The sequence below is a fragment of the Pogoniulus pusillus genome, chromosome 13 (assembly GCF_015220805.1).
Source record: "Pogoniulus pusillus isolate bPogPus1 chromosome 13, bPogPus1.pri, whole genome shotgun sequence".
Classification (NCBI taxonomy): Eukaryota; Metazoa; Chordata; class Aves; order Piciformes; family Lybiidae; genus Pogoniulus; species Pogoniulus pusillus.
Window position 1 is genome coordinate 23,125,962 of NC_087276.1, and position 25,255 is coordinate 23,151,216.

General features: G+C 48.6%; 1 long non-coding RNA gene across 2 annotated transcripts; it reads left to right on the top strand.

The window, feature by feature from the left end:
- The first annotated feature begins 67 nt into the window (after positions 1-67).
- On the top strand, positions 68-20,200 carry LOC135180341 (uncharacterized). Of its 2 annotated transcripts, XR_010304399.1 has the most exons (4): positions 68-261; positions 10,409-10,547; positions 18,084-18,219; positions 19,699-20,200. It is a non-coding gene; the product is annotated as an uncharacterized LOC135180341 (long non-coding RNA). The 2 variants fall into 2 exon arrangements; XR_010304398.1 differs by lacking the exons at positions 18,084-18,219; positions 19,699-20,200 and having other exon boundaries at positions 10,409-10,595.
- The last annotated feature ends 5,055 nt before the right edge of the window (positions 20,201-25,255 follow it).

Sequence of the window (25,255 nt, forward strand, 5' to 3'; positions counted from 1 at the left end):
TGATTCTATTCAATCCAGCATCATCCACTCACAGTCCTGCCCCTCCCACCATCTCCCCATCTCCAGGTGGCTCTGCTCGGACAACTGCAGTGTCTGACAAGCTGTAAATCTTGCGTGACTGTCAAAGTGAGGACTTGTCAGCTTGTCACTGAAGAGCAGTTGGAGAGGCAGCAGATGTCTACAGCCTTGATGTGGAGCCTGAGTGGCGTTGCTGTGGAAGATGACGAAGAGAAGAGCACAGATCCTGGCTGAGGAGGAAGAGTAGGTACAAGCCATGTTGAGAGCTGGAGAGTGCTGTGGTTATTACAGCTGCCTGAAAGGAGGTTGTGGAGAGGTTGATGCTGGTCTCTTCTCACAGGTATTTAGTGGTAGAACGAGAGGGAATGGCCTCAAGCTGCCCCAGGGTAGGTTTAGGATGGATACTAGGAAGAATTTTTTTCCCAGTGGGAGTCAATGAGTCCATGGCCAAGTGGAGTCCCTCAGGGATCAGTCCTGGGACCAGTCTTGTTCAACATCTTTGTCAGTGATGTGGACAGAGGCATTAAGTGCACCCTCAGCAAGTTTTGCTGGTGACACCAAGCTGTGTGGTACAGCAGACAGACTGGAGGGCAGGGATGGCATCCAGAGGGACCTGGACAGGCTGCAGAGGTGGGCACAGGCCAACATCATGAGATTCAACAAGACCAAGTGCAGGGTCCTGCATCTGGGTCAAGGCAATGCCAAGCACAAATCCAGGCTGGACAGTGACTGGCTGGAGAGCAGCCCTGAGCAGAGGGACCTGGGCATGCTGGTGGATGAGAAGCTCAATATGAGCCAGCAGTGTGCACTTGCAGCCCGGAAAGCCAAGCAGAGCCTGGGCTGCATCAGGAGAAGTGTGGCCAGCAGGTTGAGGGAGGTGATTCTCCCCCTCTACTGCACTCTGCTGAGACCCCACCTGGAGTACTGCATCCAGTTCTAGAGCCACTACTCCAAGAGGGATGTGGAGATGCTGAAGTGTGCCCAGAGAAGGGCCATGAGAATGCTCAGAGGGCTGCAGCAGCTCTGCTGTGAGGACAGACTGAAAGAGTTGGGGCTGTTGAGTCTGCAGAAGAGGAGGCTCCCAGGTGACCTTCTTGTGGCCTTCCAGGATCTGAAGGGGGCCTACAAAAAGACTGGGGAGGGACTTTTTAGACTAGCAAGGAGTGTCAGGACCAGGGGAAATGGAGCAAAGCTGGAGGTGGGGATATTCAGCCTGGAGGTGAGAAGGAAGTTGTTGAGCATGAAAGTGGAGAGAGCCTGGAATGCCCAGAGAGGTGGTTGAGGCCCCATGGCTGGAGCTGTTTAAGGCCAGGCTGGATGAGGCTGTGACCAGGCTGATCTAGGGTAGGATGTCCCTGGGCATGGCAGGGGGGTTGGAACTGGCTGATCCTTGTGGTCCCTTCCAACCCTGACTGATTCCAGGATTCTGTGGTCAGGCATTGGAATGGGCTGCCCAGGGAGGTGGTGGAGTTGCCAACCCAGGATGTGTTTAGGAGTCGTTTGGCTGTGGTGTGGGAGGATGTGGGTTAGAGTGTGTCTTGTAGAATAGGGTTGTTGGTTGGACTTGGTGATCCTGAGGGGCTTTTCCAACCTCAATGTTTCTGTTTTTACTGCTCCTAAAGCCACTTGCATTGACTCCTTGGGGATGGAGGCTAGAAATAAAGCAGTCCCTGGGCAGTATTGTGTCTCTCTTGGATTTATAGCTGGTCCTGTGAATAGAAAATCATAGAATCATTTAGATTGCAAAAAACCTTCAAGATGGAGTCCAACCATTAACCTTACTCTTCCAAGTCCACCAGACTGTCTAATTCCCAACAAAAGGTCTTGAGGGATGCAGGGTTTATCAAGCTTTTGGGGCAGCAAAGAGCTTATTGCCTGTCCTATCACTCACCCAGCTTCTCTTGCTGAGCAAGTCACGAATCTCCCCAAACCTCAGTTTAATAACTCCAAAGAGCCATCCTCTCCTAGAAGGATGTGCTGCCTGCTGAAACCTCTTGGGGCAAGGCTTTTCTCCATCCAAGCTTTTGTTTGCTTGACAATGCATCATTAAGCCACCCTGATTTAGTACTGAAACACAACATTTTAACAGCTGAGCTCTCTGTTGGGGCTTTATAAGGTCTTCTCATACATATTGTGCTATGAGCTCCCACATCTGTTACTGAATCAAGGCTTTTGATGGGCACCCTTAGTGTGGGGCTTTGTTCCAAAGAGGGTTAAAGAGGATTTCTTTTAACAGCAACCTGGGTTTCCTCTGGAGTGGAAACTCTGATGTTCAACCAGCAGTGCTGAGTACCTTGATGGAAGTTCAGCACAGCAGGTTGCATTTTGTGCAGTGTTCACATGGGTGTTATCCATAGGATTCTAAAGTAAATCCCTTGACTGCTCAAACTAATGTGCTCCAATTTCATTGGCATTCAGCCTACTATTTCAGAAAGAAAAAAGATGTCACTGCTGACCTAAATAGGATTTGCTTCTAAGAGGCTCTGGGGTAAAAACCTTCCTCCCTTGAAATCTAGACACAGTCCTTGTATGGGATTAGAATTGAGCTGGCTCCATGATTTCAGTGCAGCTCTGTGCCAATTAGCAGTAACAGGCTTCCAGGATAGTGCAGTCAGTAATGAAGGGTGAGCCTCCAAGTTTCAGAAGGTCTGGTTTTAATGAGCCCTTCAAAACATGGATGAGTTGTGGAACACCTTGTGTCTGGGCTGAGATTGTGATGGGAACAGGCTTCATTCTGGATACTTTTTTCCCCCCTGTGAGCAAAATCCTGGGAGCAGATGCTGCCTTTCAGCTTTTCCAGCTGAAAACTGAACCCCAAACTGTGAAAGGTGGAGAAAAAGATGTGGGATTGGTCTGAGAATTAAACACAGGGAGAAGCAAGGATGGGTTTCTCTAATCCTGAGCAAGCCTGGGGAGAAACATTCACTGATTTATATTGCATAATATAAACATGCTGCTTTCTGGAACATCTGTTTAGAATCAATTTCATTTCATACCTTTGCTATGAAACTTTGTTTCAAAAGCCCTTCTGAGCGTAGATATGGGAACCAGGATGCCAGGTCCAGCCTCTGCCAGCCTGAGCAGTGGACAGAATATCCCTCTGCATTCCTAGTTCTGCAGCAGTGAGTAAAGAAAACCTGCTCCAGAGTAGCAAGCAAAACAATTCTTAGGTTCAGGAGGGGAGTTGAAATATAACCTGTGGAGCAAGAAAGCTTGAGGAGTATTTGGTGCCTCTTCTTTCTTATTAGGCTAAGACTCAAGCTGCATTTTGGTGGGGAAGAATCTCCTCCTCTTCCTGAAAACCAGCTCTTCAGGACTGGCTTTCAGCAAAAGAACTGAGAAGATAGGGGTTGTTGGTGGCTGGCTTAAAAGGGTAAACCTAAACAAACTACTCTTCAGGCACAGATAAAAGAAGGAAACACGGAGGGAAAGGAGCAAAGACAGAGCAGACCTTGGCTTAGAAATGCTTGAGCCTTCTAACTTGCAGCTGGGCAGCCCTGCTGCTGTCTTAAAGCTGATGGTGGTAGTGATGTCCCTCCTGCTGCTCAAGGGAATGACATCCCGAAACTCCCAGAGGAAGCTGCTTCATGGAGTGGCAGGGACACGAAGCATGGAAAAGAAGCAAAAAGGAGGCTGGGCTGGGAGGGAAAGAGTGACAGCTCCTCTCCAGACGTGACAGAAAGGGGCCAGGCACACACACCACTGCACTTAACCCCTTTCATTGGGTGAAACTAGAAGTATTCCTCCTCCATGTGCTGAATTTCACTTTTCTCTTTTCTGAAAGCTGGCCTGTGCATAACACTTGGACCATTTTAAAAGCTGACATTCTAATGAAAGGCTATTAAATCCTGCCACTTCCTCTGCAGAGCAGGAATAAGTTAAGATAGACACGACAGCAGAGAGGGGGAAAAGGCTCTGAATGTGATGGTTTATTAAGCATTTCACCCTCGAGGTGTTTAATATGTATGAGGCTTCTGTCACTGTCCTACTAATGCTCTCTGGGACCACAGTGGCAACAGAAAGGAGCCTCAAAGCTGATCGAAACACTTCCCTGGCAGTGGCACCTGCTTGAGAGGCTTCTCTGGTTGTTGCCCTCATAGAATTGTTTTAGTTGGAAAAGAGCTCCAAAATCAAGCCCAGCTGTCAACCCAATACCCCCATGGCCACTAAACCATGTCCCAAAGTGCCACAGCCACACATTTCTTGAACACTTCCAGGGATGGTGATTCCCCCTCCTCCCTGAGCAGCTTGTTCCAATACCTGACTACTCTTGCAGGAAAGAAATTGTTCACAACATCCAACCTAAACTGCTCCCGGTGTAACTCCAGCCCATTTCTTCTCATGCTGTCACTAGGTACTTGGGAGAAGAGACCATCAGCCACTACTCTTCAACTGCTTTTTGAGGAGTTGTGGAGAGAGCAGGCCAGACAGCCCTAAACCCACAGTCAGCAGCATCAAGATTCCCTTCTGGTCCAGGATAATGCCTCGGCTTGATGCCACCCCTTGTCAGGTGGGTCTGACATTGCATCTCTTGCTTTCTGTGCTGTTATTGCCTCAAACAAAAGAACCAAAGCCCTTCATAGAGTCAACCAGGTTGGAAGAGACCTACAAGATCAGCCAGTCCAACCTAGCACCCAGCCCTGTCCAATCAACCAGACCATGGCACTAAGTGCGCTATCCAGGCTTTGCTTCAACACCTCCAGGGACGGTGACTCCACCACCTCCCTGGGCAGCCCATTCCAATGCCAATCATTCTCTCTGGGAAGAACTTCCTCATAACCTCCCCTGACACAGCTTGAAACTGTGTCCCCTTCTTCTGTTGGTGGTTGCCTGGGAGAAGAGACCAACCCCACCTGATTCCTGATCCAGGCCAGGATGCCATTAGCTTTCTTGGCCACCTGGGCACACTGCTGGTTCATGTTCAGCTACTATCTACCAGTACCTTCAGGTCCCTTTCTGCCTGGTTGTTCTCAGCCACTCTGTCCCCGGCCTGTAGCACTGCTTGAGGTTGTTGTGGCCAAAGTGTATGACCCTGCACTTGGCCTTGTTAAATCTCATCCCATTGGCCTCTGCCCACCCATCCAGCCTGTCAAGGTCCCTGTGCAGGGCTCTGCTACCCTCCTACAACTCCACACCTGCTCCTAGTTTGATGTCATCTGCAAACATCCTGATGCTGGACTCAATCCCCTGGTCCAGATCATCAGTAAAGATATTGAACCCAGCACTGATCCCTGGGGCACACCACTAGTGCCAGCTGGATGTGGCACTGTTCACCACCATTCTCTGGGCCCAGCCCTCCAGCCAGTTCTTGACCCATATCAGAGTGAATCTGTCCAAGCCATGAGCTGCCAGCTTTGCCAGGAGCTTGTTGTGGCAGACAGTGTTGAAGGCTTTGCTGAAGTCCAGGTAGACTACATCCACAGCCTGCCCCACATTCACATTCACCTTCCACATGTTCACACCACGCAGCACACAACTGAAGTGGGGACAGCCTTGCAGGTCTCTCACCCCATTTCTTAGGGTCACAAAATAATTTTGTTCCATTTGACCCATTCTTGCTCCCAGTGCTCAGAGATAGGCGCCTCAGCACATTTATCTGTGGAGCAGAGTTTTTGCTTGCTGCCAGCAGAAGGCTTTGCAGATATTTCCTAGTAGCCTTGAATTGATAATGCAGGCCTGTAGAGGAGGCAGATGAATTTGCTGGCTAACAAAGATAAACTGAAAGTAGATAATGCTCAAATGCCCATCCAGCCACCACAAGAAGTGTTCTTCCCTCAACTCAGCCTTCTAGATTATCTGGAATAAGCATGAACTTGCCAAGGGCTGGTAACCCAGCTAAAAAGGGCTTATGACCCCCATTTCAAGCTTAAAACCTTAGTTTGAGAAGTGCTGAGCTCACAGAAAAGTTACTGAAAAGTAATGACCTTGCTTAGAGTGGTCTGAAGTGGAGCTCTGCTCAAGAAGATGGAGGCACAAAGTGTCTCCCAAGGTTACATGAATATGGAGCTTGGATGAGTTGAATCAATTGTATAAGGCAGGGAATTAGACAAGGCAAAAGATTTAGTCTCTCACAGCTTTCTGTAGTCCTTTTCAACCTTCAGTCTTTCTTGATCCTGATAGCTCCAAGGTGGCCCATGCAAAACCTCCCATCAAAAAGCAGCTGTGTGAAGATACAACTGTTCAGCCTTGCTCTAAGTGTACTCCAGATCTGATTTTTTTGCAAATACCCCAAATTCCCTCTTCCTGGGAGCTCCTGGGCACCTGCTGCTCTTGGTGGGGGGGTGGGGTGGGGGGTGTGTGTCTGAGGACAGATAGAGCATTGCAAGGTTCACAGTATCACCAAGGTTGGAAGAGACCTCACAGATCATCAAGTCCAACCCTTTACCACAGAGCTCAAGGCCAGACCATGGCACCAAGTGCCACGTCCAATCCTGCCTTGAACAGCTCCAAGGACGGCGACTCCACCACCTCCCCGGGCAGCCCATTCCAGTGTCCAGTGACTCTCTCAGTGAAGAACTTTCTCCTCACCTCCAGCCTAAATTTCCCCTGGTGCAGCCTGAGGCTGTGTCCTCTCGTTCTGGTGCTGGCCACCTGAGAGAAGAGAGCAACCTCCCCCTGGCCACAACCACCCCTCAGGTAGTTGTAGACAGCAGTAAGGTCACCCCTGAGCCTCCTCTTAACGTGCTGGAAGTCATCAGAGCTTTAAACCCCACCTGTGCTTCTCCCTGTGCCACAAAACTCTTGGGGGTTTTGGTCTCCTTTTAATTTTTTTGTTTTGTTTGGAGCTTTTTTTTCTTTCCCCATCAAATTATTCTCTTGTTGCACTGCCTGTGCTCGTTAAAGGTCACCCAACCCATCCTGTGCCACTGCCTTGTGTATCAAAGCTGCTTTCTATGTTGCTTTTCATGTGTTTTCAGACCATTAAAACTGTCTCCTTGCTTTTGTGATCAAAGCAGCGTTCATGCAGCAACCTCATGCAGGATGTGCTTTATCTCTCTCAGCAACTATTGCTTCCTCCTGTGATGCTGCTGCTCTTGGAGGACATTTCTTTTCCTTCAAATGGCTTTTCCTCTTCTCTCTCTGCTCTGCTGCTGGTTGTTCAGTGCTCTAACTGCTGAAGAAGGGGAAATAGTTAAGGGTTTTTATAAGAGGGAGGGGAAAATGATAAAATGGACCTTATTTGTTCCTTAATGGGGCTCCTGGTACCACCATAAGTAGTTAGTGACTGTCAGCAAGGCTTGCAACTAGGAAATTGTCTTATAAACTGTTTTTTTAAAGGCTGAAAGGTCATAAAAAGGATTTAGCACTATCACAGGAGACAACTTTGTTTAAACAGTGTCATTAGCCTCTTTGTAGCCCTTTTTATAGAGCATTCTCCCTTGCTCATTGCTCTCTTCTCGTGTTCTATTTTTTTTTTCCTTGAGGTTTCTGTTTCCTTAGTCTGTACTGAAGTTGGAATCTCCTGGAAGCCACCAGGGCTGCTCAGGGTGCTCAGCTTAGGATGGGGCTCTGCTGTGTGACAGATGGAAAATGGGTTTTTTAAGGAAAATGGAGACTCAGATTCCTGAGGTGATGAGGTTGAGGCAAGGAAACTTCTCAGCACTTTTGGGTCATGTTTCTCAGAGTTCAAGAGAGACAAGGAACTGCTGGAGGCTACAGAGATTCTCAGGGGCCTGGACCATATGTGTCAGGAGGAAAGGCTGAGAGAATCATAGAATCAACCAGGCTGGAAGAGACCTCCAAGATCATCCAGTCCAACCTAGCACCCAGCCCTATCCAGTCAACTAGACCATGGCACTAAGTGCCTCATCCAGGCTTTTCTTGAACACCTGCAGGGACAGTGACTCCATCACCTCCCTGGGCAGCCCATTCCAATGCCAATCTCTCTCTCTGGGAAGAACTTCCTCCCTACATCCAGGAGACCTGGGCTGTTTAACCTGAGAGGGGATCTTCTCAATGCTCAGCAAGAGCTAAAAGGTAGGGGGCAAGAATATGGGGCCAGAATCTTTTTGGTTGTGCTGAGTGACAGGATGAGGGCAGCTGGCACTCAGGTGGAACCCAAGAGGTTCCATCTGACCAGGAGGAGAAACTTCTTTGGTGTGAGAGTGCTAGAGCTCTGCAGCAGGCTGCCCAGAGGGATTGTGGAGTCTCCTTGTCTGGAGAGCTTCCAAATCCAGCTGGCCATGGTGATCCTGAGCAAGCTGCTGTGAGTGCCCTGCTTTAGCAGGGAGGGTTGAACTGGAGGTCCTTTCCAACTCTCACCATGCTGGGATTCCTGTGAAATCCCAAGAGCTTTGTGAAAGGAAGAAATGTTGGAGGGACTCTCATGGTGGTTATGTGAACTTAACCAAAACCCTTCAGAGTTTACACAAACTCATCCAGTTTTCAATAACCAATGATGCTACAAGGGGCAGGAGCCATATGAGATTCAACCACATGGGCATGGTTTAGTGGTGACCTGGCAGTGCTGGGTTAATGGTTGGGCTTGATCATCTTAAAGGTCTCTTGACAGATCTATAATTCTATGTGAAAATAATTCAGGTTTGAAGCAGACCTCAGTGTGTTGCTGACCTGGAAATGAGGGAATCTCTCTGGAGGAGCTGAAGTTCAGGTAGTGACAGGACTAGGGGGAATGGAACAAAGCTGGAGGTGGGGAGATTCAGCCTGGACATGAGGAGGAAATTGTTCAGCATGGGAGCGGTGAGAGCCTGGAATAGGTTGCCCAGGGAGGTGGTTGAGGCCCTACCCCTGGAGGTGTTTAAGGCCAGGCTGGATGAGGCTGTGGCCAGCCTGATCTAGGGTAGAATATCCCTGCCCATGGCAGGGGGGGTTGGAACTACAGGATCCTTATGGTCCCTTCCAACCCAGACTGATTCTACAATTGTATGATTCCAAGTTGGAAAAAGTCCAAACCAAACCCCCAAACATTAAATGACTGCAAGAAGAGTCTGTTGGCAAAGTGTTTTCACAGATGTGCCATTCAGGAGCAGCTAATATAGCTGAAGAGTGGCAAGCAGAGTACTTTGCTTTTCCATCTCCTTTCATACAATCCCAACACCCACTGCCCTTTCAGAGCTAGCAAAGCTCTAGACAAATCATGAAGGAAAGAAGAATGGGATGAAAATAGGTCCAATCCAGACTTACAAAGGCACACTGAAGCCACTTGTCTTGAGCTTCTTTCTTTCACTTGTATTTTTGGTAAGGAAACTGCTTTTATTACACACACACAAGAGAAATAAAAAGATCAAAATTGCCTTTTTTTTTTTTTTCTTTCTTCAGCTGGCTCTTGGTTAACAAATATTTTGGGGCAGTTTCAGTGGATGAAGAGAAATGAATCACCTGTGCTCAAAGACAATGCTGGTGCGTGAAGAAAATAAGTGTGAATAGGTGACTGGGTTAAAAAATGAGCCTGGAGACCAGGCCCTTAGCAAGCAGGTGAGATTTTGGCTAGGGGTGAAGACCCCTAGGGTTGGCAGTAGGTTTATGTAAAGCTTTGGGTCACAGCAATAGCAGGAGCAGCAGCATGAGATTGCACACCACAGGACCACTCTCTCTAGCTCCCCAGGTACTGCCCAGCCGAGGGAGGCTTAGCAGGACTGAGCAAAGGCAAACCTGCTGGAAGTGCAATCTTTCACACCAATCAGATCTAAGTGGCCAAATATTCTTAGTGCAAAGCTCCCCTCAATTCAAGAGAGGTGTTGAGGTGCTGGAATGTGTCCAGAGAAGGGCAACAAAGCTGGTGAGAGGCCTGGAACACAAACCCTATGAGGAGAGTCTGAGGGAGCTGGGGGTGTGCAGCCTGCAGAAGAGGAGGCTCAGGGCAGACCTCATTGCTGTCTACAACTACCTGAAGGGAGGCTGTAGCCAGGTGGGGTTGGGCTCTTCTGCCAGGCAAGCAGCAACAGAACAAGGGGACACAGTCTCAAGTTGTGCTGGGGGAGGTCTAGGCTGGATGTTAGGAGGAAGTTGTTGTCAGAGAGAGTGATTGGCATTGGAATGGGCTGCCCAGGGAGGTGGTGGAGTCACTGTCCCTGGATGTGTTGAAGCAAAGCCTGGCTGAGGCACTTAGTGCCATGGTCTGGTTGACTGGATAGGGCTGGGTGCTAGGTTGGCCTGGATGATCTTGGTCTCTTTCAACCTGGTTGATTCTGTGGTTCTAAGGTTGTGAACGCGACTGAAATGACCTTGGTGAAGACCAAAGCAGCCTGCTGTTGGTGCTGCATGGTCCTCTGCCAGCTCTGTCTGTTCAGAGCTGTGGAGATTTTCATCTGACCTATGCTTAGCAGCAACAAATCTGGGGTGCAAGCAGTGATGCTGCTGCATGTGGACATCACCTGACAGGTGGTGGGATAAATCACTCAGATGTCTGCTTTGCCCTCACTTGTTTCAGGGCATGGTCGTGTCAAGAAGCCTGCTCATTGGAGTAAAAGTCTGCCAAGCAGTTGGTCAACAAGAGATGGGCTGCAGGAGCTCCTGCAGGAACCAGCCAGGTCCAAGGACGGCCAGAAGAGGCTGAATCTCATTCCCTGGTACTGTGTAATGTGCATAAGTTAAATCCTTTCTCTGCTGCTGCTGTGGCTGGGTGACTTGTGTTGTGTCTATTTTTCTCTATCTGAAGGAAAGACCCAGGTCCCACCAGGCCTCTGCAGGGTTCTCCTGTTCTCCTGCAGAAGGAGGCCGCCAGCAGAGGGCACACAGTATATGAAGATGTAGATCCCATACAGGTCCTGGCACTTCTTGTTTCCCAGTGCCACATCCTGAGCTCCTGTCTGAAAGGAGAAAAGGACACAGGGAGGTTGGACGTCATCAAGAGCAGGATGCTTGTCCTGTATGGCAAAACTGAGATGGCAAAGCTTGTCACAAACAGGCTTTGATTTTGTTTAATTTCCTTCTCTTGGGTTCTGTTCCTGGTGTTTGGGGCTTCTTTTGGAGTTTCTCCTTTTGGCTGAATGAAATGGACTGAGGATGCATGCTGAGGCCATTAAAGACTGGATTTTCAGTGGCCAGTGGAGATTTACACTGAAGGTGATGAGACCCTCTCCTAGGTTGCCTAGAGAAGTGCCTGATCCTTGGAGCCATTCCAAGTCTGGGCCTCTGAATGACCTGCTCTAGGTGCAGATGCCCCTGCTGTTGACCTTTAATGGTCCCTTCCAACCCAAAGCAATCTGATTCCAAGGCATTTCTTTTATTTTCCAGTACCCACCCCAGAGATGTGAATATGAAGAGACAGAGGTGAAGCCTTCTTCCCCCTAGTTACTGCAGCCTCATCATGGAGGGGCTTGAGTGCAACAGTGGAGAGTTGAACAGGAGGATCTACTGACCTCCTTCATCCTCTGCCAAGATCCAGAAGTCCTTGGCCAGGAGCTACCTTGCGGTGTGGCTCTTCAGCCCTCCCTGTAACGCTGGGATGCGGTGCTTAACCTGGTACCCACCATATGGATGCTTAATCCTTCCTCAGCTTTGGTGCCTTCATGTCCTCTGTTAGCACAAGCACCAAACTGCTTTTTGTCCTTAGAGGCAAGGGTGCCCCTGAATCACGTGTGTCTGTCAGCTCTTACCTCCCTTCTCAACAGCTCCAACCAAAAGCAGTTTTAGTGCACTTTGGCCTTCCTGAATGGAAATTTCCCCTATCTCCTCCCAGGTCCTTAAGAGTTTCCAAATGTCAAGCTGTCAGCTGTAAATGCTGTTTGAAAATGCCTAGCAAGTTGTAGTCTGCTGGCATCAGTCAGTCACCAAAGATAACCAGCTTGTTTTCTTGCTCTCCTTCTTAATATTCTCTCCCAGCAAAGCTCTGGAGGCGTCATTAAGAGCAGTGAGCTCTTTGGAGCTGGGCTAACAACTGCTGAGTAGGTCGTTCCTCTGTAAATAACTTGCTTCTTGTTTTTTTTCTGTGCCATGAGCTGAGGGCAGCAAGTCCTGCCTTGGCTGCTCAGAAGTGGAGAAGGTGATGGCTTGGAGCGTGTGAAAATGGTGCTGCTCCTTTTGCACCAGTGCTTTCTGGAGGGGGAGCAGCAAGAGAGTGGATGTGGCAGCAACCTCCAAAAAAGCTTTGCACTATTCTCCAGGGCTGGCTATGCCAAAGTAGAGGTGAGAGGAGAGGGAGGGAATAATGATGCTTGCAGCTCTACCACATATAAAGCCTCAGAGCTAACACAAACAGAGCTGTGATGGGCTCTAAGCCCTCTTCTCCCTCTCCATGGTCGATATGGGAAGCTCATAGAACCCTAGAATGATTTGGGTTGGAAAGCACCTTAGAGATCATCTAGCTTCAGCTTCCTGCCATGGGGCAGAGACACCTCCTACAAGACCAGCTTCCTCAAAGGCCTCTCTTCACCTGGCTGTTAACAATTCCAGCATTGGAGCCTCTACAACTTCTTGAGTTGTATGCAATCAAAATCACCTTGGTGGGTCAGGAATGGGCCACACACTGCTTGTGTGACAGCTTTCAGTGCAATAGTCAGGCCCTGTTATTAATGTCCTTTTATTCACTTCTCTAGAGGGCTCTGGTTTTCCTTCTCTTCCCCACTACAACCTCTCTCCCAGGTCCTCTGCATTATTGCAAAACCATCCCATCCAATGCTTTCAGAAGCCCTGAAAATCATGCATTGGCCTTGAAATGAAGAGCTGAAAATCTCCCTGGGATATCCTCACGCTTGTCACCTGAAAATAATAACTGCAGTTGGTTTCTGTGCCCACATTTGGGTCCAGCCTAATACATTCAAATGGAAGTAGCTAATTCAAGTAGATCATGGAGTCCTGGAGTGCATTGGGTTGGAAGGGACTCCTAGAGGTCAACTAGTCCAATCCCCCTGCAGTGAGCAAGGACATCCTCCACTAGATCACTTTGCTCAGAGTCTTGTCCAGTCTCACCTTGAATATCTGCAGGGATGGGGCCTCCACCACCTCCCTGAGCAGCCTATTGCAGTGTTCCACCACTCTCATATCAAAGAACTTCTTCCTAAGATCCAGTCTGAATCTACTCTTCTCTAATTTAGTATCTGTTGCTTAAAACAATGGGGCCTCCACTCCAAGGGAGCAGTTAAGGATGTTGGCTGGTCACTGGCTGGTCCTCTTGCAATGAAAGAGGAGGGATATTGGAAGAGCAGAGGTCTGATGTGTTCTATGAGGCCTTGGGGGATGTGAAATGCTGACTTGTATACCAGTGAGGAAGCCTAAACTAATAGATATGTCTCTGTCTGAAGGTCTTCAAGGCTTTTGCTGGTGGTTACCAAATAATCTCACTGCTTAAAACAGCAGCAAGGATGAGGCAACTCATATGGCTGGAACCAGGATGTGCTCAGTTCACAGGCAGACATGGGCTAAGGGAGAAAAGAATCACAGAATCATTTTGGTTGGAAGAGGCCTTTAAGATTATCAAGCCCAGCTGTTAAACCAGCCACACCAGGTCAGCACTAAACCACATCCCTTTGAACCTCCTCCAGCGATGAGGACTCCACTGCCCCCAGCTTTGGCAACCCTTCTGGGGAAGGAATTGCTCCTCATGTCCAATCTAAACCTCCTCTGGTCCAATGTGAGGCTGTTCCCTTTTGTCCTATTGCTGGTTCCTTGCAAGAACAGAGCAACCTCCACCTGGCTCCAACCTCCTTTCAGGGAGTTGTAGAGAGTGGAAAGGTCTCTCCTCAGCTTCTTTTTCTCCAGGCTGAACAGCCCCAGGACAGAATGTTGTGACTGGCATGATGAGAATGAAGAAGTTATGGATTAAAGTGGGATAAGAGATGGCTTTATTGTGAATTACCCAGCTGGCAGCAGATGTCCATGCAACACACATCTCAGCTGCTTGGCAAGAGGCCTTTCCCCTCAGCTTCTACAAAATGCAAGTTGTGCCTCCTGTCCTGAAAATCCAAGCTTTTGGATTTCTGGGTTTTCAGCAAACTGGATTTCCTCTAACATGGGGGATTTCACTGGTAAAAGCATCTGATTTTGTTAGAGCCATTTCTCATTCTCTGTAGGAAGGCTTCAGGTGGCACCACCAGCACAATGGACTGAATTGTGGCCAGAAGACCATGGTTGCACCCAGGGAAATCTACCTGTAGCAAACACTTCTCAGACAACTCACAGACTTGCATGTGCTGGGGAAATGGCTGTTTCACAGGCTCACAGGATGTCAGGGCTTGGAAGGGACCCAAAGAGATCATTGAGTCCAAGCCCCCTGCCAGAGCAGTACCACACAGTCTAGCTCAGGTCACACAGAACACAGAGAAGGAGACTCCATAACCTGTCTGGGGTGTCTGTTTCAGTGCTCTGTGACTGTTACAGTAAAGAAGTTCCCCCTTGTGTTGAGGTGGATCCTCCTCTGCTGCAGCTTCCATCCATTGCTCCTTGTCCTATCCTAGGGAGCAGTGAGCAGAGCCTGTTCCCCTCTCCTGATCCTCAGCCCTCAGCTATTTATAGACATTGATTAAATCCCCTCTCAGTCTTCTCTTCTCCAGACTGAAGAGCCCCAGGTCCCTCAGCCTCTCCTCATCAGGCAGTGCTCCAGTCCCCTAATCATCCTCATAGCCCTCTGCTGGACTCTCTCCAGCAGATCTCTGTCCCTCTTAAACTGGGGAGCCCAAAACTGAGCACAGTACTCACGTTTAAACACAGAAATCAGTCTCTCCCTCTTGGTGCTGCTCTGCACCTGGACTGGATTACTCAGAAATAGAGTTTCGTTCTGCATCCTGATGTCTGCTTAGCTTAGCACCAAGCTGCTCTTTGTCCCACAGATGCATTTAACCTATTGCTTCCAGCTTGTTTGCACCTTTATTTACTTGCCTACCTCCACAGGTCTGTAAATGAGAACATTTTTCACATCCAGAACTAATGAAAGGGCAAAGGTGAGCTGGAGTTGGTCCATTTATCTTTGGCTTGCAGAAAGCTTGTGCTTCTGCTCGGTTTTTAATACAGATTAAAGTGTGTGGCTCCCATTTGTGCTAGCCAGAGTCTGGCTTCTATCAGCATGCTTTGTCTGCTCAAGCTTCATATTCCTTTCTGTGTCTGTCCCCCAACATCTGCTGGAACCCTGTGACATCCAGGATATGGCTGATGGAATACTCCAGCATGCCACTGGTTGGTACATGGCTATCATAGCATTGCTCCTTAATTGGGACCCTGGTTTTGATAGAACCATGAAGATAGGGAAAGACCTGTATGGTCAAGTCCACTTCTGAATTACCCAGAAAATAGAATTTTACAACCTCCTTCCCTTTTAGCATTCCCATGAATAATTCCTATCTGCTGAATTCTAAAGAATATCTGGAGATCAGGTCTTGTGAGGAGCAGCAGAGAGAACTGGGCTTGTTCCACCTGGGGAAGACCTTCTCATTCTCTACAGCTCCCTGAAGGGAGACTGGGGTGAGGTGGTGATTGGTCTGTTGTCCCAAGGAACAAGCAATAACAGAAGAGGAAATGGCCTCAAGTTTCAGCAGGGGAGGTTTAGGTTGGATATCAGAAGAAGCTTCTTCACTGCAAGGGTTCTCAAATGCTGGAACAGGCTGCATGTTGGTCAAATCCCCATCCCTGGAGGCATGTAGAAGTTGCAGAGGTGTGGTGCTGATGGACGTGGCTTAGCACCAGGCTTAGTAGAGTTGGATAACAGTTGGACTTGGTGACTAAAGGTCTTTTCCAATCAAAATGAATCCATGATTCTAAGAGCAGCAAAGCAAAGAGTGGCAGAGCTCTCAGGTGGCAGCTCTGCTATACTTGGGTGCATTGAGGCTTTGCTCTGTGGTTGCTAAAAACCTGCTACTGCCTTTTCCAGTGGTTCCCCTTTGATGTTGGGAGCACAGATCCCTGGAAGCAGCACAGCTGTTCAAACAGAGGCACCTTTGACTGCTGTGGGGACGCAGCCACCTTCCTGCTTGTTTAAAACCTTGTTGCTGTGAGCAGCTGGTGACACTGATGGAAAATCTGGTTGACAGCAGACGTGGGGAGATCTTTCAGAGACACTTTTGTCATCTGTAGACGTCTCCATGACAAAATTTTGTCCTCCCTAAGGCTGTTGTAAGTCTGGATTTTCTCAGGAGCTTTATCTGGGTGTTGGCTTTAAAGCCCTGGGGTCTGGAGTTGCATCTTCAGCAGGGCTGCCAGGTGTGTCTATTGCATTGGGATACATTAGTTCTGGAGCTTGTGGCAGCAGCCTGGAGCCCTAGGGAAAGTCTGTGCTACTCGCTGTGGTGGAGTAGAATCACAGAATCATAGCATCAACCAGGTTGGAAGAGACCTCCAAGATCATCTAGTCCAACCTAGCACCCAGCCCCATCCAGTCATCTAGACCATGGCACTAAATGCCTCTTCTGGTCTTTTTCAGATAGTCCTTGGCTCCTTTGTGGCAGTGTTGGAACTGCTTAGCTGTTGAGAGGCTTCTAGATCTTCCCAGGGTGCTGGCAAAGAGGCAGACAATCTCTGACCTGATCCTGGTCCTCTTGGCAGAGAGGTTTGCAGAGGTGCAGGCAGCATCTCTTGCAGATGTGCAGAGAGCACCATGTTGGTGGCACTTCTTGCCATGTTGTGAGACACTTAAATGCCTTCTCCTGGGAAACTTGAGGCAGCTAAGTTTCCAGGTAGTTCAAGCCCAAAATACCAGAGCTAAGCTGGTCTGAAGAATGAGGCAGAGCAGAACACGTTGTCCAAGAGCAGTCAGGCAGAGGCAGCTCAACTGCTTGCAGCTTAGCTCAATTTACTTGCCCAAGTGCAATGGCTCCTTTGGCCACAGAGATTCACCAATCAAAATGGCATTTGCCAAACTGACCACATTAGGTGAACCCAGGGCTTGCTCGCCCTTTTTGGACAAGACACCAACAAGAACCTAAACACCTGTGGGTACCTGTTTATTACTTTGGGAGGGGACATAATGGCCCAAGCCTTTGTTTTCCTCCTGCTCTTGCTTTCCCCAGCAGTGGAAGGGTAGGGCAAGCCAGGACACCTATTAGCCTCCTGGGACACCGTGTTACAGTATCACAGAGTTGTGGCAGTTGGAAGGGACCTCTGGAGATTATTATAGTCCAACCTATCTCCCTAAAGCAGGGTAACTCAGGATCACAATGTCCAGGTGGGTCTGGAATCTTTCCAGAGAAGGAGGCTCTGCAACATGTCTGGGCAGCCTGCTCCAGGTCTCTGGCACCTTTGCAGCAAAGAATTTTCTCCTCCTGCTCAAGTGGAACCTCCTGGGTTCCAGTTTGTGACAACCAAAGAATGGCAGGGGTCAGAAGGGAATTGTCTTCACCAGCATCTGCCTAGGAATCCCTGGAGTTCATGGAGCAGAAATAACTTTGGCTCTGCTTGCGCATTTGTCCTCCACAGCTGTCACTGTGAACTTCTGGGTCTTGTGAGTCTTGGAGAAGACAATATAGTCTTGGAGATGATGGCAGCAGAGCTCTGCACCCCTCTGTGGAGCTGGCCATCCGTACCAGCTCACTGCATGGGTGCCATGGCACAGCAGGGGAGGAGAGGACCAGGTGTTTTAGGCGAGGTTTGGGAAGGGGGAGGTGGCTGCGCTCGGCCTGGGCTTGACACACGCAGCTGTTCAGTGTCTATGTGTGGGATTAAAATAGCCAACATGCTCCTCGTGTCCCACCACACTGCCTGCTGTGTGTGAAGCAGGACACTACAGCAATGCCTGTGGAGGGAGGGGGGGAGTTGATGTGGGACAAGCTCTGCCCAAGGGCACCATGGCGGCTCTTTCATCCAGGCATGCTTGGTGGGGCAAGCGGTTGCATGGGGAGCTGCAGAGCTCTGTGGTACAATTGGTGGTACAGAGTATGTTATTTTATAGAGTTAATGTTTCTTTTGAAGGGGGTTTGGGGGGAGCTAGTGGAGTTTCATGAGGATGGTTTCTGGGTTTCATGTTCATTTGGTCCAACTCTTTCTAAACCAATTACTCCTTTAACTTGGTTTTGTGTAGAGATTTTCTGATAGACAGAATTTTTGGCCTTCCAGCAGTAAAATCTTTTCAAATACTGGCCAAGCTGAACTGTTTATTTTTGGCTTTGTTGGCTGTCTGAAGTGATGAAGGGATTCTCTCAGGCAGCTGTTCCTTATGTCTTATGTTGTTGGTTGTCCCACAGAAAGCAAGAAGATGCTCTCCTGACTTCCAGATGCTCTCCGTGGATTTGCCTACTTGTGCTCCCCTCCTTGGAGCTGGAAATCACTCAGATGTTGCCAGCATCAATTGTCTTCTTGCAGCGTGCCCTAATGTCTGAGGTAGGAGATAGTGATGTTGGAATTAGGTCTTGGGGAAGTCTGGATCTGCTCTTGGCTCTGTGATGAATTTCCTGTGTGATGCCCACAGGTAGATTTTGGTAGGTGCAATACTGCTGTCTCTTTGAGTGTGCTTTTGTTTACCTGACCTCTGCCTCTTCAGGCTGTCAGCTTTGGGAGGAATCCCAGAATGGCTTGAGTTGGAAAGGACCTTAAAAATCTTTTAGCTCTGTGGTGGGCTCACAACACTTAGGGTTTGGGATTTACCCCCCAAAGGTAAGTTACCACAGTACTCAGAATTTTGGAAGTAAAATGAAATTGATGTTTATAAAAGTAAGGCAAATATAAAAGGTCATAAACATACAAATCTACCTGAGGAGAGCCTGAGGGAGCTGGGGCTCTGCTGCTTGGAGAAAAGGAGACTGAGGTGTGACCTCATCAGTGTTTATAAGTATGTAAAGGGTGAGTGCCAGGAGGCCTTAGCCAGGCTCTGCTGGGTGATGCCCAAGGACAGGACAAGGGGCAATGGGTGGCAGCTGAGGCATAGGAAGTTTCATGTAAACATGAGGAGGAATTTTTCCCTCTGAGAGTGACAGAACACTGGAACAGGCTGCCCAGGGAGGTTATGGAGTATCCCTCTCTGGAGATATTCAAAACCTACCTGGATGAGTTCCTGTGTGATCTGGTCTAGGTGATCTGCTCTGGCAGGGGGGTTGGACTGGATGAGCTTTGGAGGTCCCTTCCAGCCCCTGACAATCCGTGATTCAGTGATACATACACACACATATACACGACTAGACAGTAGCCCAGCTAACACCCCTAGGCAAAGCCCCAGCACCACCCCCCAGACAAAGCCCAGGGGCTGTGACCAGCTAACACAACATTCTCCCATCCCCGTTCCCAGTCAGTGTTCTTACCAGCCTAAACTATCATCGTCAACGAGAAGTAGTCAAGGCCAGAGGGAGAGATGGTGAGAAAAGCAAGCAAGCCAGAGAACAAAAGAACACTCTGAACTCTCAGCTCTGTCGAAAAATAAGGAATCAATGAGTTGGGATAAATCTACCTCTTGTGTTCTCTTCAGCCCCTTTGGGATGTGCCCTCAAATCCTCTCCAAAACTTTATTTAGACTTTACAATTAAGGCATTTGTCTTCAACTGTAACCAGTTCCAAACTCTGCCCTGCCATGGGCAGGGACATGTCCCACTAGACCAGGTTCCTCAAGGCCTCATCCAGCCTGGCCTTGAATACTTTCAGGAATGAGGTGTCCACAACTTCTCTGAGCAATCAGTATCTCACTACCCTCATAGTAAAGAACTTCTTCCTAATGTCCAGCCTAAATCTCCGCTGCTCTAGTTTCAAACCATTGCCTCTTGTCCTGTCACCACAGACCCTTGGAAAAAGACCCTCCCCAGCTTTTTTTGTAGCCACCTTCAGGTACTGGAAGGCTGCTTTAAGGTCTTCCTGGAGACTTTTCTTCTCTAGGCTGAACAACTCCAAATCCCTCAACCTGACTGAATTAGGACTCTGTGCCAGGAACTGCGTGGACAGCTGTGGAACCATAATCTCACCCAAGACCTGAAGGAGCCACCATAGAATGGCAAGGTAAAGGACAATAGGAGTGGCCAGAGGAGTGAGTGGTTTCACTGTCCCTCCTCAGAACAATGGAGAAGTGGAATCCCATGTCTGTGGAGTGTGATACTCAGCACATTGGCTTGGCAGTGCTGGACATCAGTGTGCTGCAAAGAGAGGAGGGAAGCAGAGCAGTGTTGACCTCTGTTTGTCTCTGGGCTCAGGTCACTCACTGGCCAGGGGCTCACAGGAGCCTGAGCATCACATGTAGACTTTGGATACAGGAACCCTCAGGCACAGGGCTGCAAACTCCAGGTGTTTAGTCTTTGATTAAAGCCCATAAAGACAGGACTGTTGCCTTGCCCTGTACGGTAGCAATGCAATAAATCAAGATAAAATCAGCCAAGTGTTAAACAAGCCATGAGTGATTTGCAATAAATTGTGCAAAGAACATTATATGGCTTTCATAGCATGAGGAAATTACTGCTGGAGAAGGATGTGACACTGTGCTTGGGTTTTGTTTCCTGTTGTGTTCAGAGTGAGCCTTTTGCTGACTGCCTCAGCACCATCTTCCTGCACAGCATCAAGCCCAGGGTGAGGCAGGGGGACCAGGGGAGCGCAGTATCTCTCTGATTCTGCATCCCTCAGGTGTTCTGGCTGAAGAGCCAAACCTGTACATCAGTGCTATGTAAAGCAATAGTTTGCCTCTTTGGATACACTCACTTACTTTGCATGGTTAAAATCATAGAATCATAGAACTGGTTTGGTTGGAAAAGACCTGCAAGATCACTCACTCAGCCTAACACCTCCATGACCATTAAACCATGTCCTGAAGGTGTCATGTCCACACATTACTTGAACCTCTCCAGGGATGATGACTCCACCACTTCCCTGGGCAGCCTGTTCCAATGCCTGACCACTCTTGCAGCAAAGAAATTTTTCCTAATCTCCAACCTAACCCTCCCCTGGCACAATTTCAGGCCATTTCCTCTTTCTCTGCCACCTGATATGAGGGAGAAGAGACCAACTCCAACCTCCTTTCAGGGAGCTGTGGAGAGCAATGAGGTCTCCCCTCAGCCTCCTTTCCTCCAGACTAAACAATCCTGGTTCCCTCAGAAGTCTTGTGCTCTAGATCCTTCACCAGGTTCACAGGATCACAGGATGTTAGGGGTCGGAAGGGACCCAAGGAGATCATCGAGTCCAACCCCCCTGCCAGAGCAGGACAATGCTATCTAACACAGATCACAGAGGAACACATCCACACAGGCCTTGAAAGTCTCCAGAGAAGGAGACTCCACAACCTCTCTGGGGAGCCTGTTCCAGTGCTCTGTGACCCTTACAGTCAAGAAGTTCCCCTCTGTGTTGAGCTGGAACCTCCTGTGCTGCAGCTTACACCCATTGCTCCTTGTCCTATCCTAGGGAGCAAGTGAGCAGAGCCTGTCCCCCCACTCCTGACCCCCAGCCCTCAGGCATTTAAAGACATTTATCAAATCCCCTCTCAGTCTTCTCTTCTCCAGACTAAACAGCTCCAGGTCCCTCAGCCTCTCCTCATCAGACAGTGCTCCAGTCCCCTAATTACCCTCCTGGCCATGTGCTGGAGCCTCTCCAGCAGATCCCTATCCCTTTTAAACTGAGGAACCCAAAACTGAACACAGTACTCAAGATGAGGTCTCACTAGGGCAGAGCACAGGTTCATTGCCCTTCCTTGGACAGGCTCCAATTCACTGAAGACAAGACCCATCTAACACAAGCACGGCTTCAGCAGAGCTGTCAATTAACTGCAGCACTTGGGAAGAGGCAGGAAGGGACTTCAGAGCATGGCAGAGCCCCAAAGGCTGCTGTGTACCACCCAACATGAACACAGAGATGAGGGTTGGAAGAGAAATGTCAAACATTTCACATGTACAAGAGATATTTGCTTGTTTCCTCTCTATGGGCATGTGCCAGCAGAAGCCTGGAGCTCCCAAACTACATTAGTTCTCATGCAAAGCATCCTCTAATATATTCAGCCCATATATTCTGTGTACATCCCCTGCTATGTTAAGCCCTCTAATACATTCAGCTCTTACACCTCATCATCTTGGGTAATTCATTTAAACTATTAGCAGCTATTTAAAAGACTTTCCTCCCATAAGGTTTGGTTCTCAGTGCAACAAAGGTCATTTTTTGTCCAGTAAATTTAGCTAACCTGCCCCATCAGCACTTTGCCTCAGTGATTTCAAATGCTCTGTCACATCACAAACTCATTTACCAACAACATAATCAATTAGAGTAATTCTACCTCTGAAGGGGACCTGACCCACGGTGAAGTCCTTTAAATGAAGGGGGGGAAAAAAAGAAGTTAATTCATTTTGAAACTGCTCTGATGCCTCTTTGGTTAAATTTACTTTTATTTGTCTATATTTTTTTTTTGTTGTCTTCTTAGTAGAAGAGATAAATTTTCAGCAAGAAATCAGATTTGTGCAGCCTTTATGCTTTCAGATCTCCTCCCAAAAGCATTTTTTATACTGGTCACAGAATGAAAATTCACTAGTTTTTGTCTTGTGTTGCTCAGCTGATAAACAAGTGGGAATGTGCCAGGCACCTGGAGAAGTGAACCTTTTCTCATTCCCACTAGAACTGGAGAGCAATCAATGAAATTAAAGGATATGAAATTCCAGCTCCTTGAAAGAGGAAATGATGGCCATGGATTCTTAGCAAAGGGATTGGGAAAGTGGTGGTACATGGCACTCACATCAACCACTCAGCCTCAGCAATGGATCTATTTGCAAACCTAAGTGTGAGCTGTGTCCTAAGGCCTGACCCCCAAGAGAATCATAGGATCAACCAGGTTTGAAGAGACCTCTGAGATCATCCAGTCCAACCTAGCACCCAGTCCTATCCAGTCAACTAGACCATGGCACTAAGTGCCTCATCCAGGCTTTGCTTCAACACCTCCAGGGATGGTGACTCCACCACCTCCCTGGGCAGCCCATTCCAATGCCAGTCAATCTCTGCCAACAACTTCCTCCTAACATCCAGCCTAGACATCCTCTGGCACAACTTGAGACTCTGTCCCCTTGTTCTGTTGCTGGTTGCCTGGCAGAAGAGACCAACCCCACCTGGCTACAACCTCCCTTCAGGTAGTTGTAGACAGCAATGAGGTCTGCTCTGAGCCCCCTCTTCTGCAGGCTGCACACCCCCAGCTCCCTCAGCCTCTCCTCACAGGGCTGTGTTCCAAGCTCCTCACCAGCTTTGTTGCCCTTCTCTGGACACATTCCAGTATCTGAACATCTCTCTTGAATTGAGGAGCCCAGAACTGGGCACAGCACTCAAGGTGTGCCCTGAGCAGTGCTGAGTACAGGGGCAGAATAACCTCTCTCATCCTACTGGCCACACTGTTCCTGATCCAGGCCAGGATGCCATTGGCTCTCCTGGCTACCTAGGCACACTGCTGGCTCATGTTCAGCTACTGCCTACCAGTACCCCCAGGTCCCTTTCTTCCTGGCTGCTCTCAGCCACTCTGTCCCCAGCCTGTAGCACTGCTTGGGGTTGTTGTGGCCAAAGTGCAGAACCCTGCACTTGGCCTTGTTCAATCTCATCCCATTGGCCTTTGCCCACCCATGCAGCCTATCTAGGTCCCTCTGCAGGGCTCTCCAAGAGGCTTGGACTAGATGACATTTGAAGGTCCCTTCCAATCCAAGCCTTTCTGTAGTTCTGTAGGAGCCTTCTTGAAGAGAGATGCTTCAATCCTCAAGTCCACAAGTAAAAGGTACCAGCGAGAGTTTGAGTGTGAAAGCTTGATTAGGGAGGCAGAGAAATGAAGTATCAACCCACCAGCTGGCATGACTCTGATTGGCACAAAACACATCTGCAGCTTTTGGCTTCCTTGATGTTGCCTCCTCCTTGTTAAGCAGGTGTCCACATCAAGGAGACAAGGAGGAGGTAAGGCAAAGGCAGGGGGAATATGGAGCCCAAACTCCCCCAGTCAAGGCTGGGGGAACTCTTTCAATATGTTTGAGGAACTTTTTCAGGAATGCATCCAATGTCAATGCCAACCTGGCAGCTCCTTTCCTGCCTTTTTTGGGGCTGTTGGCTAAGAACTAGCTTCATGTGGGAATTATTTTTATCAAACCTTTATTATGGAAATATTCTATTTACAACATGTGCTGGAACCATAAAACAGGAGAACACAGCTGAGCAATACAACTGGCTGGCTTTTTTTTCTTCTCTTCTTCTTCCTTCTCCTCCAGGACTTTGGAGAATATTTTGCACAGTTATTTTGAACAGGTTTTATATTTAGCAAGTCTAAAGATGATATGAGAAGTAAATAAATCAAAGCAGCAAACACAAGAGAAGAACAAAAGAAAGAAGTCACTGCCTGGGTTTTTGAGCCTGTCCAAAATCATAGAATTGTAGAATCAGTCAGGGTTGGAAGGGACCACAAGGATCATCTAGTTCCAACCCCCCTGCCATGGGCAGGGATGCCCTAGCCTAGATCAAGCTGCCCACAGCCTCATCCAGCCTGGCCTTAAACACCTCCAGCAATGGGGCCTCAACCACCTCCCTGGGCAACCCATTCCAGCCTCTCACCACTCACATACTGAACAACTTCCTCCTCATGTCCAGTCTGAATCTCCCCACCTCCAGCTTTGCTCCATTCCCCCTAGTCCTGTCACTCTCTGATAGCCTAAAAAGTCCTTCCCCAGCTTTTATTTAGGTCCCCTTCAGATCCTGGAAGGAAGGCCACAAGAAGGTCACCTGGGAGCCTCCTTTTCTGCAGACCAAATGTGTAGGTTTGAAATGCGCTCACTCAGGGATGGGTTTGGAGATGCTGCACTTTCAGCTGTGAGATGGACAAAGTACAAGGTGGGAGAGTGGGGGGTTGATCTCCAAAAGCATTATATTGGTTGAGGCATCATTCAAGTTTTCCTCAGGATTTAGGTGAGACTTAAAGCCTTTGCACTGCATTCCTGCAGGTGTCCAAAAATAGCCTGGATGAGGCACTTAGTGCCATGGTCTGGTTGATTGGACAGGGCTGGGTGCTGGGTTGGACTTGGAGGTCTCTTCCAACCTGGCTGATTCTATGATTCCTCCTGTAGACCTCATGGTGGATTTGTCCAGACTTGGCTACAGAGAACCTAAATGTTGTTCCAAAATGGCATTAAGATCCAGTATGAGATTTTATAGGGAGAAGAACATTCATTGAATTGCTGAAGGTGAGGAAAGAAACCCCATGTCTGCTGCTGCCACTGGAGTGAAGACAGAGAGCTGTTCTAGGGGCTTTGGGGAACCAGAACCACAGCAAAGCAACCCAGTAGCTTTGCAGATGCTTCCTGATAGCAGGCACCATGCAAAGTGACCTCTAAACAAAAGACCAAGGAGCAGAGTGAGGAGATTAGACCAAAGGAATAGAATGGGGGACTGCACATGGCAAAAAGCAGTGGAGAAGGAAGGGAAATGACTAGAGATGGAAGGAAGGAAAAATGAG